Source organism: Solanum pennellii, chromosome 6 (assembly GCF_001406875.1).
Source record: "Solanum pennellii chromosome 6, SPENNV200".
NCBI classification, from domain to species: Eukaryota; Viridiplantae; Streptophyta; class Magnoliopsida; order Solanales; family Solanaceae; genus Solanum; species Solanum pennellii.
Window position 1 is genome coordinate 20,156,360 of NC_028642.1, and position 16,115 is coordinate 20,172,474.

A 16,115-nucleotide genomic window follows, 5' to 3' on the forward strand; every position below is an offset into this window, starting at 1 on the left:
AGGGTAGTTTGGAAGATTATGATGTGATTCCATATATGGCTATGTGTGATCTATGAGATTGGAAATATTATGATGAGAAATTGTATGGTGATGTAGTTGTAACCATGATAATAGTTATAAATGTTGAATGAAGTCCCTTTTTGGATGAATGAATATCTTATGGTTATGTGCAATGATAGTAGAGAATTAAGGTGTAAATTTGAGGAGTGTTCAAGGGAATGTGGTAATATTGTAAGAGTTGAGAGCTAACCTATTGTGTGAGTAATAACTCACAATTGTGCTTTTGTTGGATTGAAGTTCTTGTATGTTTGCCTAGCAAGGTAGTCATGTGGTTATACTATATAACTGGTGGAATCGATATAGCTAGAGTGTTGGTTCCCAAATGAAACTACCTTAATGGATGGAGAGAAAGAGAAAGTTCTTATTCCATTAGTTGAGTTATATGGTTCCTAAGAGTTTAATGAGGTGATGTTTAAGGGAGTTTGTCTAAGCTCTAATCCTAAGAGGAAAGTGTTATGCTTGACTAGTAAGATTAATTGTTAGTCTTGATTTTCTTAATTTAAGGAGAGTATGAGTTTCCACCTTATAAAAGGTATAGTAGAATTTTGAAGTATGCGACTTTGAAGATGCTTGGTAAGGGTCTTAGCAAGAAAATTGATGTTAATGGGCTAAAGAGCTAATCCGGAATAGAGACCCCAGTAAGTTATAGTTCCTTATGGTTGTTTGATTTGCTTTATATAAGTTTACCCTAAGTGGGGGAGAAGGAGTTGAGTAAGAAGGTAGTTGATATCGTTATATTTCCTTCTATTTTTACCCAAGCTTGAGACCAAAATGCTTAGTAGTTTGGTAATGATTTAGAGTCTTGCATATTAGTATGAGTTGCATTTCTCTTTATGTTATGAGTTCCTTTGATGGTATAATGTTTTTCATGCTCTTGATGATATCATGATTACATGGGGAGAGTGGGAGTCGACCTATATTTCTCATGTTACGGTGTAGCTAATGATATTGCTTGATTACTTCAAAGTCGTTATGTTTATGTGTCAATGTGTCATTTGAAAGTTATTACATGTTGAGATTTGAAATGGTAAGATGATCATGTCTAATGATGGAGAAGTAGTTCCTCTATAAATGAAATTAAAGTGATGAAGTAAATATGTGTTTCGAATTGTGGAAATTTTCCAAATTGGCTTATGTTGCTAAAATGCATAATGATATGAATTTGGTTGTCCTTGTGAGTTTGGTGATGTGACTATGAATATCTTGAACTGGATATGATGTGTTATTTTCTGCTAGTTGAGTTCTTGATGTCTTTAAAAGTGTTTATGTGTCATTCGAGGACGAATGTTTTCAAGTGGGGTATTATTGTTACACCCTCGAAATGACCAAGGTTGAACTAGAGCATATCATGTTTTCCATGATTTAATTATGTATTAAAATAGTGTTTTTAAATATAAGAAGTCAGTTTGTAAAGTTTGGGAGTGTTTGGAAGTCAAACGTCCAAGACATCCGAAAAATAGCGAAGTTGAACTAGTGTATCGTAGTATTTCTAGTGAAGTTTTGGGGGACGGTTTGAGGGTGAAATTGTGTATAGATGGTTCCTATGCATAAACTAACATGTAAAGATTTGAAACGTTTGAGTACAACTCTTTGGGGACCACCCTAAGGGTCCCCAAAGAGGACCCAAACGTTGGACAAAGGAGCTGCCCAAGGCAGCATGCAAGGCCAAGAAATAAAGTTTTCCTCGCATCGCGCGCCTGGTACTGAAGTGGACTGTGCGTTGCGCGAGTGGAACTAGGCTCACTGTATAAAAATGTGGAATATCCATAATCAGCAGCTGCCTCCACGACGTGCAACCAAGTCCTTGATTTGGTCGTGTCGTTTTAAAGTCAAATTAGACTTTTACTTTGGAAAAGGGCCAAATTGGTGTGAGGGTGTTTTGGTTATTTTGGGTGTGTTATATACTAATTTTAGGTCATTATACACTCATAAGGATGCAAATGTATGTCTTCTTAACTTTTTGTTGTTTTCTTCATGTTAGGGTATGGTAGTTCATCCTTGAATTTTATTTCATTCCAGGAACCACTTCAATGAAATTTTTAAAAGGGTTTTTAAACTTCAACTTCTTCTATTTTTGACTCTAAGCATGGGTCTTAGCATGAAAATTTTTTAACGATTGAAAGATATTTTTTTAAAGTATTAATTGATGATTTTAATGGCAAAACCTCAATAAACCCATGCTTATGCATATTTAAAACTTTTAGCTTATGAAATGGGTTTAATGAACATGATTAGATAATGTTTGAACTATGGTCATCTTTATGGTTATGTTGTTTTTAGCTATTACCGGATTCCATGTCCAGCTCTCATGGTCTATGTCGGTTAAAGCTAGATCCCACAAATGAATGTAAATGAACCGAGTCTTTTTAAGGGTATAAGGATGGGTGATGGAATGAGACGCACAAGTTGACATTTCGAGGGAGTGTGTGTCCATATATAAAATGTATGAATGGGTCATTATATGATCTAAATGAAAATAATGTGACTTTAAGTCTTATGTTAAATAAGCATGTTGAAGTTATGTCTTATATGATGAAGTTATGAATGATAATTGTGGTGTGCTTGATCTATGGGAATCATGAAGTTATGAATGATAATTGTGGTGTTCTTGATCTATGGGAATCCTCAAGGAGCTCTAAGTGGGAGTAGAAGTATGGAATACTACTTTCACATTGCACTTAGTGTAACTAGTGTCTTTAATATGGAATGTTGACTTGCTATATTTAATGAAGTATGATTGTCCTTTGTAGTCTTAAGGATCACTTGGGTGTGTAGTGAAGAGATTGTATGGGTGATCTCTTCCTGTCTTACCTAAATGATCTAAGGATAACTTAGGAAAGGATGAGTTATGTGCTTAGTGGATTTACTATAATTATGTCTATACATGAGAAATATGGACTTATTCGTTAAATAATGGTTTATATGATGTTTGAAAGATTGGTTTATGAAGGTTTTTATCAAAATAGCATGACTTGTATGTTTCTTCTAAATAATCCTCTTTCTCATGATTTTTGCATAATGACATACTTAGTACAATGTTTGTACTAACCCCATACATTTATATACTCTATAAGTATAGGTTGGACGCAAGTTGAAGGTTAGAAGAAAATCTTGGGAATCGACTCTCTCAAGACTAAGTATGTCCACATATATTCGAGGGCATAGCCTATATTTATTTAATTCTTCTTTAAGATTCGTGTTAGACTGTTTATGTATTTCTTTCAATGTAAAGGGTCGTGTCCCAAAAATGTTTAAGGTGTGTCTTTAAGTTTGTCTTGTGAAGACGAGACTTATTATTTAGCTTTTATAAAAGATGAGTCGTATTATTATATTCTTGTGAAAAGTTTTAATTCCACGCTACTTTTCATACTTTATTTAATGAATGATAGCTAAGAGGCTTGTGTAAGACCTTTGAAAGGTCAAGCACACCTTGTTCCTACCTAAGGGTTGCCCTAACTTCTAGAGTGTACTTGCGGGTCGTAACAACTCGTCAACAATTGACCACCAATACAAATACTAGCCAGTGGATATAGGCATTCTAACATAATTGAATCACAATTTGTTTTACATAAGATAAAAATCACAAAGCCCATACATGGCTAAAATGAGAGTTTGAAGGGATCAAGGTTTCATCATGAAATTGGATTTAATTTAACTTTACAATCAACATATTAACATCAATTAGTCATGAGGAAGCAATTAAAAACATTTTGACAAAGAACCCATGGCTAGATTGGAAAATAAGAGGTTTGATCATATAATCTCTTTGAAAACTTTGTGAAGAACTCTCTAGGTGAAAGTTTATCTTGATATGAAGCATTACCATACCTCATTGTAGAAGAAAACAAAAAAAATGATGAAGAAATCTTGAGAATCCATCACCATTGTTGTTCTTGAGCTTCACCATCAATGGAGAATTCTAGAGAGGTTTCTTTTTGATAGGGAAGAGTTTAACTTGAAGAATGAATTGGGAATGGGCTAGTCACATTTTTAATCAGTTAAATACACCCAAAAAAAATAACCAAATAAACCAACTAGAGTAAGGTTAGGATGTGGGGTGAATTTCGCATTCACTCCATAATGAGGCAGCGTGCATGGCAGTTAATTGCAGCCTGCATTGACGGTCTAAAACGACGCCCAGTAGGTCCATCGACAGACCATACTGCAGTCCTTCATTCAGTTCTGGGTCTTTCCAATTGACTTGAGCCTTCACCAGTCTATGTCTTGGACCCCCCCCCTCGATGGGGAATAAGGCAACTGACAAGGCGTCCCTTGGCTATGTCAATTGACACTACCAAGGCAGTGTTTCGACAACCTTTATGTCCTCCTTGAGGGCCTTTTGCAGGGCCCTTGTGGAGTCGTACTTGGGAGTTTCTAACTAAAATATAAGCCTTAACATGTCAACGACCTTCCACAAATGTTTCACCAAAAAAAAAATACTCGCAACACCTTCAATTTGCTAGGCACACTCAAGTCACACATACACGTCTCAATGGCTGACTTTATAACGACTTGGACGTTCTTTTTAAACTTCATGAAACATAACATACTGACTATAAACATAATTATTACTCATATGATGGATTCATAAAACAATGAAACACATATAAGCACATGAAAACACCTAAGGTATCTAGGTGACTAGTTGTCAAACGTCTTGGTTGTCCCTTGACGTTTGACTTCTGAATTACCTAAATCTTTAGACAGTGCCTCATTACAACCTTAGAAACCTTTTTAGGACTTCAAAAAATCACGACACAAACGTTAGGATCCAGACACCTAAACTCATTTTTGGGGTCTTACAAGCTTGAAGGAGGTCTTGTTGTCATCAATGTCATGGCTTTAGTGGAAAAGCCAATACTGTGCGATTTTGTCTTGCATTTCTTCTCTCTTATAAACATAGGCGTAAAGATGCTAGGATATCCAAGGTACTCTCACATATAATGATTCTAGGTTGTCCTAATAACCTTAAATGAATCAAAGTTTGTTAGTCTAGAATAGATTAAAGTTCTGAAATATGTTCCCTTCATGTATATCTTATCTTAGTATGATAAGACCATGATTGATAGATTATAATGGAGGATATATACTTAACTAATGTATAACTTGACTTAGCATTGTAAAAGTTATTTAATTGTAGCATGGATTAGGAGTAGTAATGGTAGCCTTGGATGGAGGATTTATACTCTCGTGTTTGTAGCTTGAACTAGAATTTTGAGGATGCCTTAAGGAAAAGATTGACTTAGTTTGGAAAAGACCACTTCATGGTAGCTTTAGAATTGAGGACTTATACTATCCTAAAGGTAGCTTAGAATTAATGATCCATACTCTCGTAAGGTTAGCTTGACTTTGTATCATAAGATGCATTTCACGGGTAAATTGACTTAGGGTTAGTCATGGTAACTTGGGATTGAGTACTCATACTCTCCTAAGGATAGCTTGCATTTTTATTATAGTATACTTTTAAGTGTAGCATAACTTAGTTAGTCTAGGACTAATTTATAGTAGAAAGGATAGGACACTTGTACCTTTCTAAGAGTAGCTTGGAATTGCATGTCAGTGTGTCTTCCAAGGTAGTTATCTTGTCTTAACATACTTAAGTTATAAATATGATAGCATGGTCTAGCCTATTAGGGTGTTATTCTTTTGTAGCCTTTATTTAAGAAGTAGAGATCATTCTTTATGACTTTCCTAGTATTAAATAGATAAGTACCTTAAAAGAATAGAGGAAAATAGAATAGAGGTACTAGTCCCCAAATACTGAACATTCCTGATAGTGTAAATGGGTACTTAATGTGGATATTAGTATTGGGATGCTAACAATAAGTGGCACATGTATGACTTTAGGGTAGTTGTGAAGTGTTCACTTATGTAATGCGGTCTAGCTTGGGTTATTGCCATATTTTTATTCTAATATATGATTGACTAAATGTGATAGTTCTCTTGTCGACATGAAGTAAGCCGATAGTAAGACAAAATGATGGTGAATATGACTAGGATGACTTCAAGATTATATTTATTGTTAAGGGTAGTATGGGATGAATTTCATGTGTTAACAAAGAGTGTATTGAAGTTACTTAGGAGTATGGTACCCTTATAATATAGAATCTTAGGAGATCACCATGTATACAGACAATGATTAGGATGACCAAAAAGAAATATGTTGCTTGGGTAATATTATGGAATATTATTCTTGCTTTGCACATAGATAATATTTAAGTTACATAATAATGACTCTTTTATGGTCTATACCACCAAGAGTCAATTATGGTTATTATTATTATGACTTATATCTTATTCTAATTAACAATGTCTTTTGTCGACTAATGATTATATAATGTTTATTTTGGAGATTATGCTATGATTTTAGTATCTCATATACTCATGTCATATGTTGACTAACCATTCAGAAATGCTCTTATGATGTTGAGATAGTGATCGTACATATTGCCTACATCATAAACAAATGTAGGGTTTCAGAGATTGAGTTCCTTTGTAGGTTAGGTTTCTAAGCAGCAAGAAATTTGATGATTTTGTGAGTCCTCATAGCATTGAGTACAAACCAATTGTTTCTTTTTAGTCATTGCTTTCTGTTTTAGAATTTTTATGGGTTGTGTCACAGGAGTTTTATTAAAGAATTTAATAGATGGTTTGAGACAAAAGTGTAGTAAATACTAACACTTGCTTATGAAAATGTACTCAATTGTTTAAATTAAAATAAATATAAATTTTCCATACTTTTATATTATTTTATTTGATGATTAATCTAAGGGATCGTATGAGATCCCTTCTGGGTCAAGTACACCAATTTACATGTTTGGGGTACCCTGGGTCATGAAAAAGTTGCTAATCATAGCATAAGGTTTAGAATTATTCTAGGATTGTCTCAAACTACGTCTAGTAGGGTTTTGTTCATAAATTTGAAACACGTTACATTTATGAATAGGAGGCTATTGGATGTTTAACTAATCTTACTTCTTCATTCTCTAAGTCATGACATAGAGCTTTGCGTTAGTAGACGCTTCTTATAATTCATGTCTCTTGTTTTTAAGGGTATAACTAATACAAAGGAAAATTCTAGGAGGGATGAGGAAGGTGATGAGGAGCAAAAGGTTCCTCTTCAAGGTGCACCACAAGATACTCTTCACGTGTCTATTGGTGCAGTGGCTATAAAAAATATAGATATAATCTCGGCTATCCAAATATTGACTTAAGCCTTGAAAGAACAGGTGAATAAGGAGGTGTAATTCTGCGTAAAAAAAATAACGTGGATGGCTGCTTCTAGGATGATAGAGTTTTTGAGGATGAACCTTTTCGAGTTTTTGTCTCCGAGGTGGAGGAGGATTAAAATGGATGCATAGAGGAGGTTTATAATGTGTTAGCTATCATTGGGGTGACTTTTATATAAAAAGTGGAGCTATCCCATTATCAATTGACTGATGTGGCTCTAATATTGTATGAGCAATGGGAATATGGTAGGGTAGTAGAGGTGGGTCCCATAGATTGGGAGATGTTTAAAGAGGCATTTCTAAATGATTTTTTTCACTAGGAGTTGGGGGAGGCTAATGTGGAGGAATTAATAAACCTTAAGCAAGGTACCATGAGTATTTAAGAGTATTCTCTAAGGTTTTACTCGATTGACTAAATTTTCACTATCTATGGTAGCAAGTCTAAGGGGTATGATGAGTTGGTATTTGACTGGTGTGTCAAAAGTGGTAGAGAAAGAATGTCGTACGACAATTCTCCTATATAATACGGATATCTCAAGTTTTATGGTGTATTCTCCACAAATGGAGGAAGAAAAATATGAAGACGAAAAACATAGAAAAAAAAAGATGTGGTGGATTGATAATCATAAGTCCATTCATGATGGGTCCGATGGACATGATCTTTTTAGGAATCGACATATGCTCCTAAGAATGAGGATGAGAGGGTTTCTACTCTTTTGTCACTAGGAATAAGATATGAGTCCCTATTGCCCTAGTCTTCTAAGTTTTGAAAGAGGCACAAAGGTAGATGATTGGCTGATAGAGAGGATTGCTTTAGTTTTGGTAAGTGTGGTGACATGATGAATGATTTCCCTAAGGATAATATTGCAATAAGAGAGACTAAGAAAGTTGACTCTAGTAGTGGGGATCTGGAACCTCAAAATAAGAATAGGTTTTATGCTCTCCAATCTACGGAAGATCAAGATTGATCTCCTCATGTACCTTCTGGTAAGTGTTTCATGCTTTAGTAAGTTTTCGGATTTCTTGTCTATTGTGACTTGTTATGTTGTACTTTGAAATTGTTTGTATTATGCATGATGTATAGAAAATATTGTGTAGGCTTACTCCAAGGAGGAAATAGTGTGCCTACCTAGTAGGATTTTTTTATGCCTTATGTCTTTCCATGATTTACTTATATGCATGTTCATGAAAATGCTTAGGTCATGTTAAAAATTAATTATATGCATTTTTATTCCTCATGGTGTAATTCATTTGAACAAATTTGAATATAGACTTCATGAGATGATTATATATGCATGCTCCAATTTTTGGGGTTGACATATTCCTCCTTAAATAAATGCGTTTGAGAGTAATTTTCATTTAGGCTTCATATATATGTGTTGAGCATGTTTTATCTAGGAGATTTTAATTTTTCCTTGAAAATGAGTACATACATAGTTTCATGCATTTTGGGTTAATAGAAGTAGTTCCTACTCCCTTGTGTTGGATTGAATGTCTTCAGCTTGGAGGGGAAGTTTTCTTACTTGGTTATGTGTACTTCGAAGTAGTGCGTCAATTATGATAAGCTACCTTAGAGTTGTTACTTTAAGAAGTGTTTATAATCATCATTCGAGGATGAATGATTCAAAGGGTAGATATTATAAAACTCAAATCTAGTTAGTTGAACTAGAGAGTTCTGTAGACTTCCATAAGAGTTTTAGAGTGCAGTAGGAGGATAAGAAGTTGTAAAAAAAATTCCCGTACTTAGAATAAGGTTTGAAGGATTAGGGAGTCAAGTAATGACCCCCAAGGACCACCTAAGATGTCCTTGAGGAGGACACTTAAGAAAGCTCAGAAGTTTTCAAATTTCAGCACTTACGATTTGCCACTTATTGTCCGTAGGTGGACCAACACCCCTTAGGTGGGGGTTATGGGTCAATGCCTTCTCTTGTCCTGCAAGATAGAGCCTATGAATTAACCTACAAAGGTGCAGTACGCCCCGTAAACCTACCCCAAGTTTGCGGATTAGGGATATGTACTTCACCAATGTTTTTAAGTTTTATTTTATCTTAGGTGTTTTGGAGTTACTGTACAAATTAAAGGTTAAGGGAGGCCTCTTAGTTAAATTTAATCACTTATATAAGCCTCATAGTCCCCTAAAATAATTAAGTAAATCATTCATCTATGAACCCAAATTATCTCCAAAAATCCTCTCTAGAAGTGAAGAAGAAGAGAAATGTAGAGGGAAGATTTTCCTCCATTCACTAAAGCTTAATTCGGGATTCGAAAAGACATTTGTTATATTAATCATCTATGTTTCCTTCCACCAATAGAGGACCTTTAGTGTACCCCGATTAAAAATCCAATTCTACTTAGGGTTGTTTTTACCTTGTGGGTAGAGTTTGGGTATTATTCAAATCTATTGGATAATACCCATTTATGATTGAATAAGCTTTGTTTATTTACACTATTATGAATTCATGTAATTTCTTAAGGTAAAGAATAGTCTAAATGTAACACTTGGAAAATTTATATATAAATTGGAGATATAAAAAGGTCCCAAAATTTGACTAAGTATAAGATTAAGGAAGGGTTCAAAAAAGGATAAAGGCTTCACCTTCCTTAGAATATTCCATTAACCAAGGCCTTAGTTTTTCTCAGGCACCCCATGTGAGGGTTTAAGAACCAAGTCGGGTGGACCACCAGGCGTGAGGTCTACATTAGCACATGGCCAGAAAACGTGTGCAAGTGGGGTCCCACTGCCATGTACTACCTTGTAGACTTATGTCACAACTTTTAAAAGGTAAACGGAAGTCCAAAGGAGGGTTTAAAGAAGGTAAATCAATTCAAGGGTCATAAAAACACTGTTGGCAAAGTCCAAGGGAGGACCAAGGCTAGTGGACCACTTTAAGGACCTTAAATGTTTCCTTTGATTTTTAAGCCACGTCCATATGTACAAGGTAGTTTTCGTAAATATTATTTTTCAGTTAATTTATGAAGTGGGTATATTTAATATCATTTCTAAATAACTATAGGTGTTTTATATTGATTACCATATTAAATGGTTTTCACAAACACCCACTTGAAAATAAAAAGTTCATCTTTTCTGTCAATACTTCTCTCTCTAAACTCAAGGAAGAAAAAGAAGTCATTGGAGCAAGGGTTAGATTCTCAATTTTCTTCCACAAATTTCATGGCGATTCTTAGTTAAGGTATGATAGTTTTCAACTTTGGATAGATTCCTCCCAAAGATCCCCTCCAAGACATGATTTGAAAACTTTTAAATTTCCCAACTTCACGAATTTGATTTGATCGCCCTGGATTTTCTTTTAAAGTGATTTCAATGATTGAATTGTCTTAGCTAATGAACAAATTTATTATTTTATGGTTTAATTTTGTATAAATTTCCCCATGAATACATGGATTCCCTATATTACTAAATTGTGGCCTTAATTGTGATTGATAGAATTTAGAAGCATGTAAATAGGTCTTGTATTAATTATACTATTAACCATGAATAATTTATAAATTCTAGATTTTGGATTGAATATGAATTCTGACCTGAAGGTTTAATAATGAGAATTGTACATGCATGTGAGAATTATGCAAGTGCTGCAAGATTTATTTTGAGAATGAGAAGTATATGTTTATAGTGTAATTATATGATTTTAGAATGATTATATATGTTTTATTGATCAATCCATGATTCAAGGGTGAGATTTTCGTAGTCTTGTTTTAGTTCATAAAAGAGGAAAATAGAGGATTTTGATGTGATCGTCTAGTATTGATGAACTTCTTAACGATTTGCCTAAGATTAAAGGACCTAAATTTTAATTACTTATAAGTAAACCGTGTAGACAAGAATGAATTAGGTTAGATCTTATATAATGGGTCATGGTTGTGTAGTATTGAGATTGTATTTATATGTTCGTATATGACAATACTTGATCAAGAATGAAGCATGCAGTTAGTTTACCTTGTGAGTTATGTTTACTTATTGACCATGTGAGGTAATCTTTTAAATTAAAGCTTGTAACATGTTGATGAATTCTAGGGCCTTGAGGTTAATAGCTAGTATGAATTATCAATGAATGGTGATTCCAGAAGAATAAAACTATTAGGCATGTGTATTGCATATAGTGCTAGTGTGGAAGAACTTCACCCACATTCTCTATAATATAAGTATATGAGCTTATACTTTCAATGAATGAACTAATTGAATTATAATAATAGACATGTCTACTACAATGAATGATAGATGTGTTTATTTCAATGGTGTATGATCCTTAAATGCAATATATGTGAATTAGGTATAGTTGTTATATTATGTACATACTTATGTACAGTTTTAGAGGGAAGTGTCTATGATGATAATGTTGTGGTTGTGTCATTGCAGGGGACAATGGAAGATACACTTCATGCGTAAAAATTATTATGATGTATCAATTGTGTTATGTCAAAATATAGTTCTCATATACACCATTACTCATTATTATGCATAAAATGTACATGACCATGATGATCCTATTGTGTTGATTAAAAGTTCATTTTCATATGAACACATGATATTGGAGTGTGCATTGTGTTTTCCTGGAGTCTATACTTTTGAATATAATGATATCCTTTATGTTATGATGAATTGTACATTGTTTGTCTTATGAGCTACATTCTATAACTATTTCAAAGATGATGTTAAAAAATTACATCTAACATGGTTTCAAACAAAATATCCTTTTAATGCATTTTTAAGGATTTTATGCATGGCTTCCATACATAGTACATATTTGTGCTAACCCATATTTTTACATTTTCTACAAAGTATAGGTTCAGAAATATTGGATTCCATCCTTGTTGCTAAGACCTTATTAAATCATGAAGAAAAATATTAGCGAGTCCTCGTAGTATTCGAGGGCTTGGATGTATTTCTTGTATGTATTGGACTTATAGAAGGACTATGTCCCAAAGATTTTATTTCAAGAGTTTTAATCCAAATGTTCTAGATGGTGTGAGACAGTATTATAGATACTCTCTCATTTTATAAAGACTTTAATTGTATAGAATGTTTTAAATTTTTTTCATTTTTTCATATGATCTTATTTCATGATATGATAAAGGCTTGTATGATATCCTTCAAGGTAAAGTACGTCGTGTTATGTCTAGTGTGTATCTGTATGGCATTAAAAATTTGTTATCAGATCATATGATTTTGTGATAAAACTTTATGATATCCTGAACCACATGTAGTAGTGAATTGTTAATAAATGTGAAGCGCCCCACATTTTATGAATATGAGGCTATTGGATTCTTAGGAAACATCACTTCTTCATTCTTCATGTTATTCCATAGTTCTATAAACTTTCTCTCTTATCCCTTATTCTATGTTTTTTGGGATGTGTTTATTAGAAGGTCTTATGTTTCAAGAAATGAGGAAGAAAGGTTGGTTGAGATGCCAAATACAACTTTGTGACTTGATAGATTTGAGATGATAGATTGTGATGCTATCTTTAGTATGAATGATTCTTCATTGTTGCCTTCAATCTATGAAAGAGGTTTAGAAGAATTTGGGCAGGTTTACGCCCAAGGGGGAGATAGTATTCCTACCTGCCAAGGAGATTGTGAGGTTATGTTTAGCTATTGATAGACTGGTGGAATAGTGGTGCTTAAATGATGACTAGATATTTTGAGTGAGTAGAATACATTAAAAAAATAGAAGTATAATTCTCTATGGTTTAGAATCACCGTGTCTGATGGATGTGAAAAGTTGATTGATAACTAGATCCGACCATAGAAGTTGAGAGAAATGCTGCTTAGAGAGAGTCTTTGAGTGATCTAGATGTTCATGATTTATATTGTCTTGAAAATATTAGTTTAAGAGGTGTAGTGAGTTTTAGAAGCTTAATCCCAATTCGTTACGCACATATGAGACTTTGAGTTGGGGTGATATGTTTACTTGTGAGAAAGAGTTCTTAAATGAGAACCTCTCTAAATTAAAATTACCGATTGAGATCTTAGACCGGAAAGTTAAGAAATAGAAGAGTTAGAAAATATTTCCATTAAAACGTTGAGCAGTAGTATTTTAGTAAGGGTTTTAGTTAAGGGTCTCTTTTTGGGAGGCCTAAGGCCAATGAGATGTCCCAATATCCTTATGTTCCGTTATATTTCTCCTCTAGCTTAAGATCATAAGTCATCCATGACTCATTTCATAATTTTGAAATTTTTGATATTAAATGTGTCCTATGATTTCCTTCACCCATAGAGTTACTCTTGTTAAATTTAGAGTTTGGGTGCATGGTTGATAGACTTTTATTGTTTTACAACCCAAAAAGGTTAGAATAAAGGTTAGAATGAGCTTTGGTATTGCTTTTAGTTTGTTTGAAAGGATTAGTATTTTAGGTTTTAGAAACGAGGCTTACTTCCAACGGTGGAAATCATGTGCTTAGGTAATAAAGTTGATTAAGAGTCCCAATATCCACATTTTTTTACATCTATTTCTATTCTTTCCATAGACCAAGATCTCCAGTTTGTGCTTGTTTTATGTTTTGGAGTCATGAGGGATCTTGTGTTTCCATAGTCTCCATATGTTATGCATATTCTTGAGAGAATTCTTGTTTTATATAAAATGAGTTTTTTTGAATTATATGTTCCTTATGTTGTCATGCATTTTAGTATGATGAGGACATATTTGAATTCATGAGAAAAGTATATGAACATGATTTGTTATGTTTTTGATGAAATGTCATATTTGCTCCATAATGTTGTGGAGAGATTGCTTTTAGTAGAGATGATAGTTCCTCCTATGATTATTTGACAGATGATGTTTTGAATAGGTGTTGTACAGGATTAGTCCCAAGGGGGAGATGGTGTGGCTAACTAGAAAGATTGTTCTGTTTTTATATCTTTCCATGACTTCCTTATCTAATGCATGTTCATGAAAACTAGTATTTTAAAGAAAAATGAGTTTATCTGAATTGATTTCCTCATATTACATTGATTTAGATATTAGTTGTTTATTTTACTACATGAGAACAATATGTTAGCATGCCTTAGTTTTGAGTTATGAGAATCCTCCGTGGATAAAATGTTTTTTTTTAGAATAAATTGCATATGAGCTCCATGAGATTATGTTGAGCATGCTATGACTAGGATATGGTAGTTCCCCATTCAACATGACTACTTATGGGAAGTTCAAGCATATTTAGTTGATAGATGTCGTTCCTATTTCCTTTTTGTTTCATTGATCATGTTTAGATGGTAATGAAGTTCCCTCCTCTATGTGATTCATTATTTTGACAATCATGTTTTATTGTTACCTAAACTTGAGCTTTTCAATTTCATAAGGAGTATGGATCGCCATTCGAGGACGAATGTTCCCAAGGGGGAGACAATGTAACACCCAGAAAATTGTAAGGTGAAACTGAATTCTATACTATGAACCTTACAAGTTTATGTATAAAATGGAGATATAAAAAGGTCTAAAAATATGGCTGTGTAATTTTAAGGGAGGGTTCAATGAAGGTGAAAGCTTTCTTATTCCTTCGAAGCTTCCTTGAGACAATGCCTTAGGTTTTTTTAAGGAAACTTACATGAGGGTTTAAGGACCAATTGGGGGGACCACCACACATGGGGGTACGTTAACACATGGGCAGTGCACGAGTGCAAGTGGGGGACCACTTCCATGTACTCCCTTTTAGACTTAATCCTTATATTTCAAAAGATAATGCGGGTCCAAGGAAGGGTTTAAGAAAGTACATCAATTCAAGGGCCTTTAAAGCTCTCTTGATAATTGCCTTAAATATATTTGGCAATCAGAGAGGAAGCATAAAAAGGGATAATTTCGTAAATTCTTTTTCAGTCTTAATTAAATGGGTTATATTATTTTTAAATAAATTTATATGTGATAGGAATAGGTCATGTGAATAATCTCATGGATATGCCTTAGCTTTAAAATCCAAAGGCAAAGTCAAGGGAGGGTCCAAGGCTATTGGACCACTTCAAGGATATTAAATGCTTCCTTAAAATTTCATTTTTTTCGGCTAAGCCATATGTGCAATGACATTTTCATAAATATTATTTTTAAGTTAAACTATTAAGGAGGTATATTTTATACAATTTCTAAATAACTTTATTGGGTGTTTTATATTAAAATATTCATATAAGAAATCATTTTAACACACACCCACTTCAAATAAAAATGTTATCTCTTCTCTCAATATTTCTCTCTCTAAACTGAAGGAAGAAGAAGAACCCATTGGATCTAGGATTGTACATTCTCAAGATTCTTCCCCAAATTTCTTGGAGACTCTTTGTTAAGGTATGGTTGTTTTCATCTTTGGGTAAATTTCATCCAAAGAGCCCCTTCAAAACTTGATTTTCAAACATTGAAATTCCCCAACATCAAGGGTTTGATTTGATCCCCATGGGTTCTTTTTATACTGATGTCAATGATTGAATTGTGCTTGATTATGATTATATTAATAATGTATGGTTGAAGACACGAATGAATCAGGTTAGGGCTTATATGATTGGTCATGGTTTTTTCGTGTTGAGATTGAACTTATATTTTCCTATATGACCATAAAAGATCAAGAATGAAGCATGTGGTTATTTTACCTTGAGACATAGCTTTAAATATTGACCATGTGAGGTAATGCTTGACATCAAGCTTGTAACATGAAGATGACTTCTAGATCCTTGAGGTTCATTGATAATATTAATCAGTTATTAACATTGATGAGCTAAGAACGAAGCTTTTATGCATGTGAATGGTATATAGTGCTTGTGTGGAACAACTTCACCCACATTACCAATTATATGAGTATACGAGCGTATAGTATTAATGAATTAAGT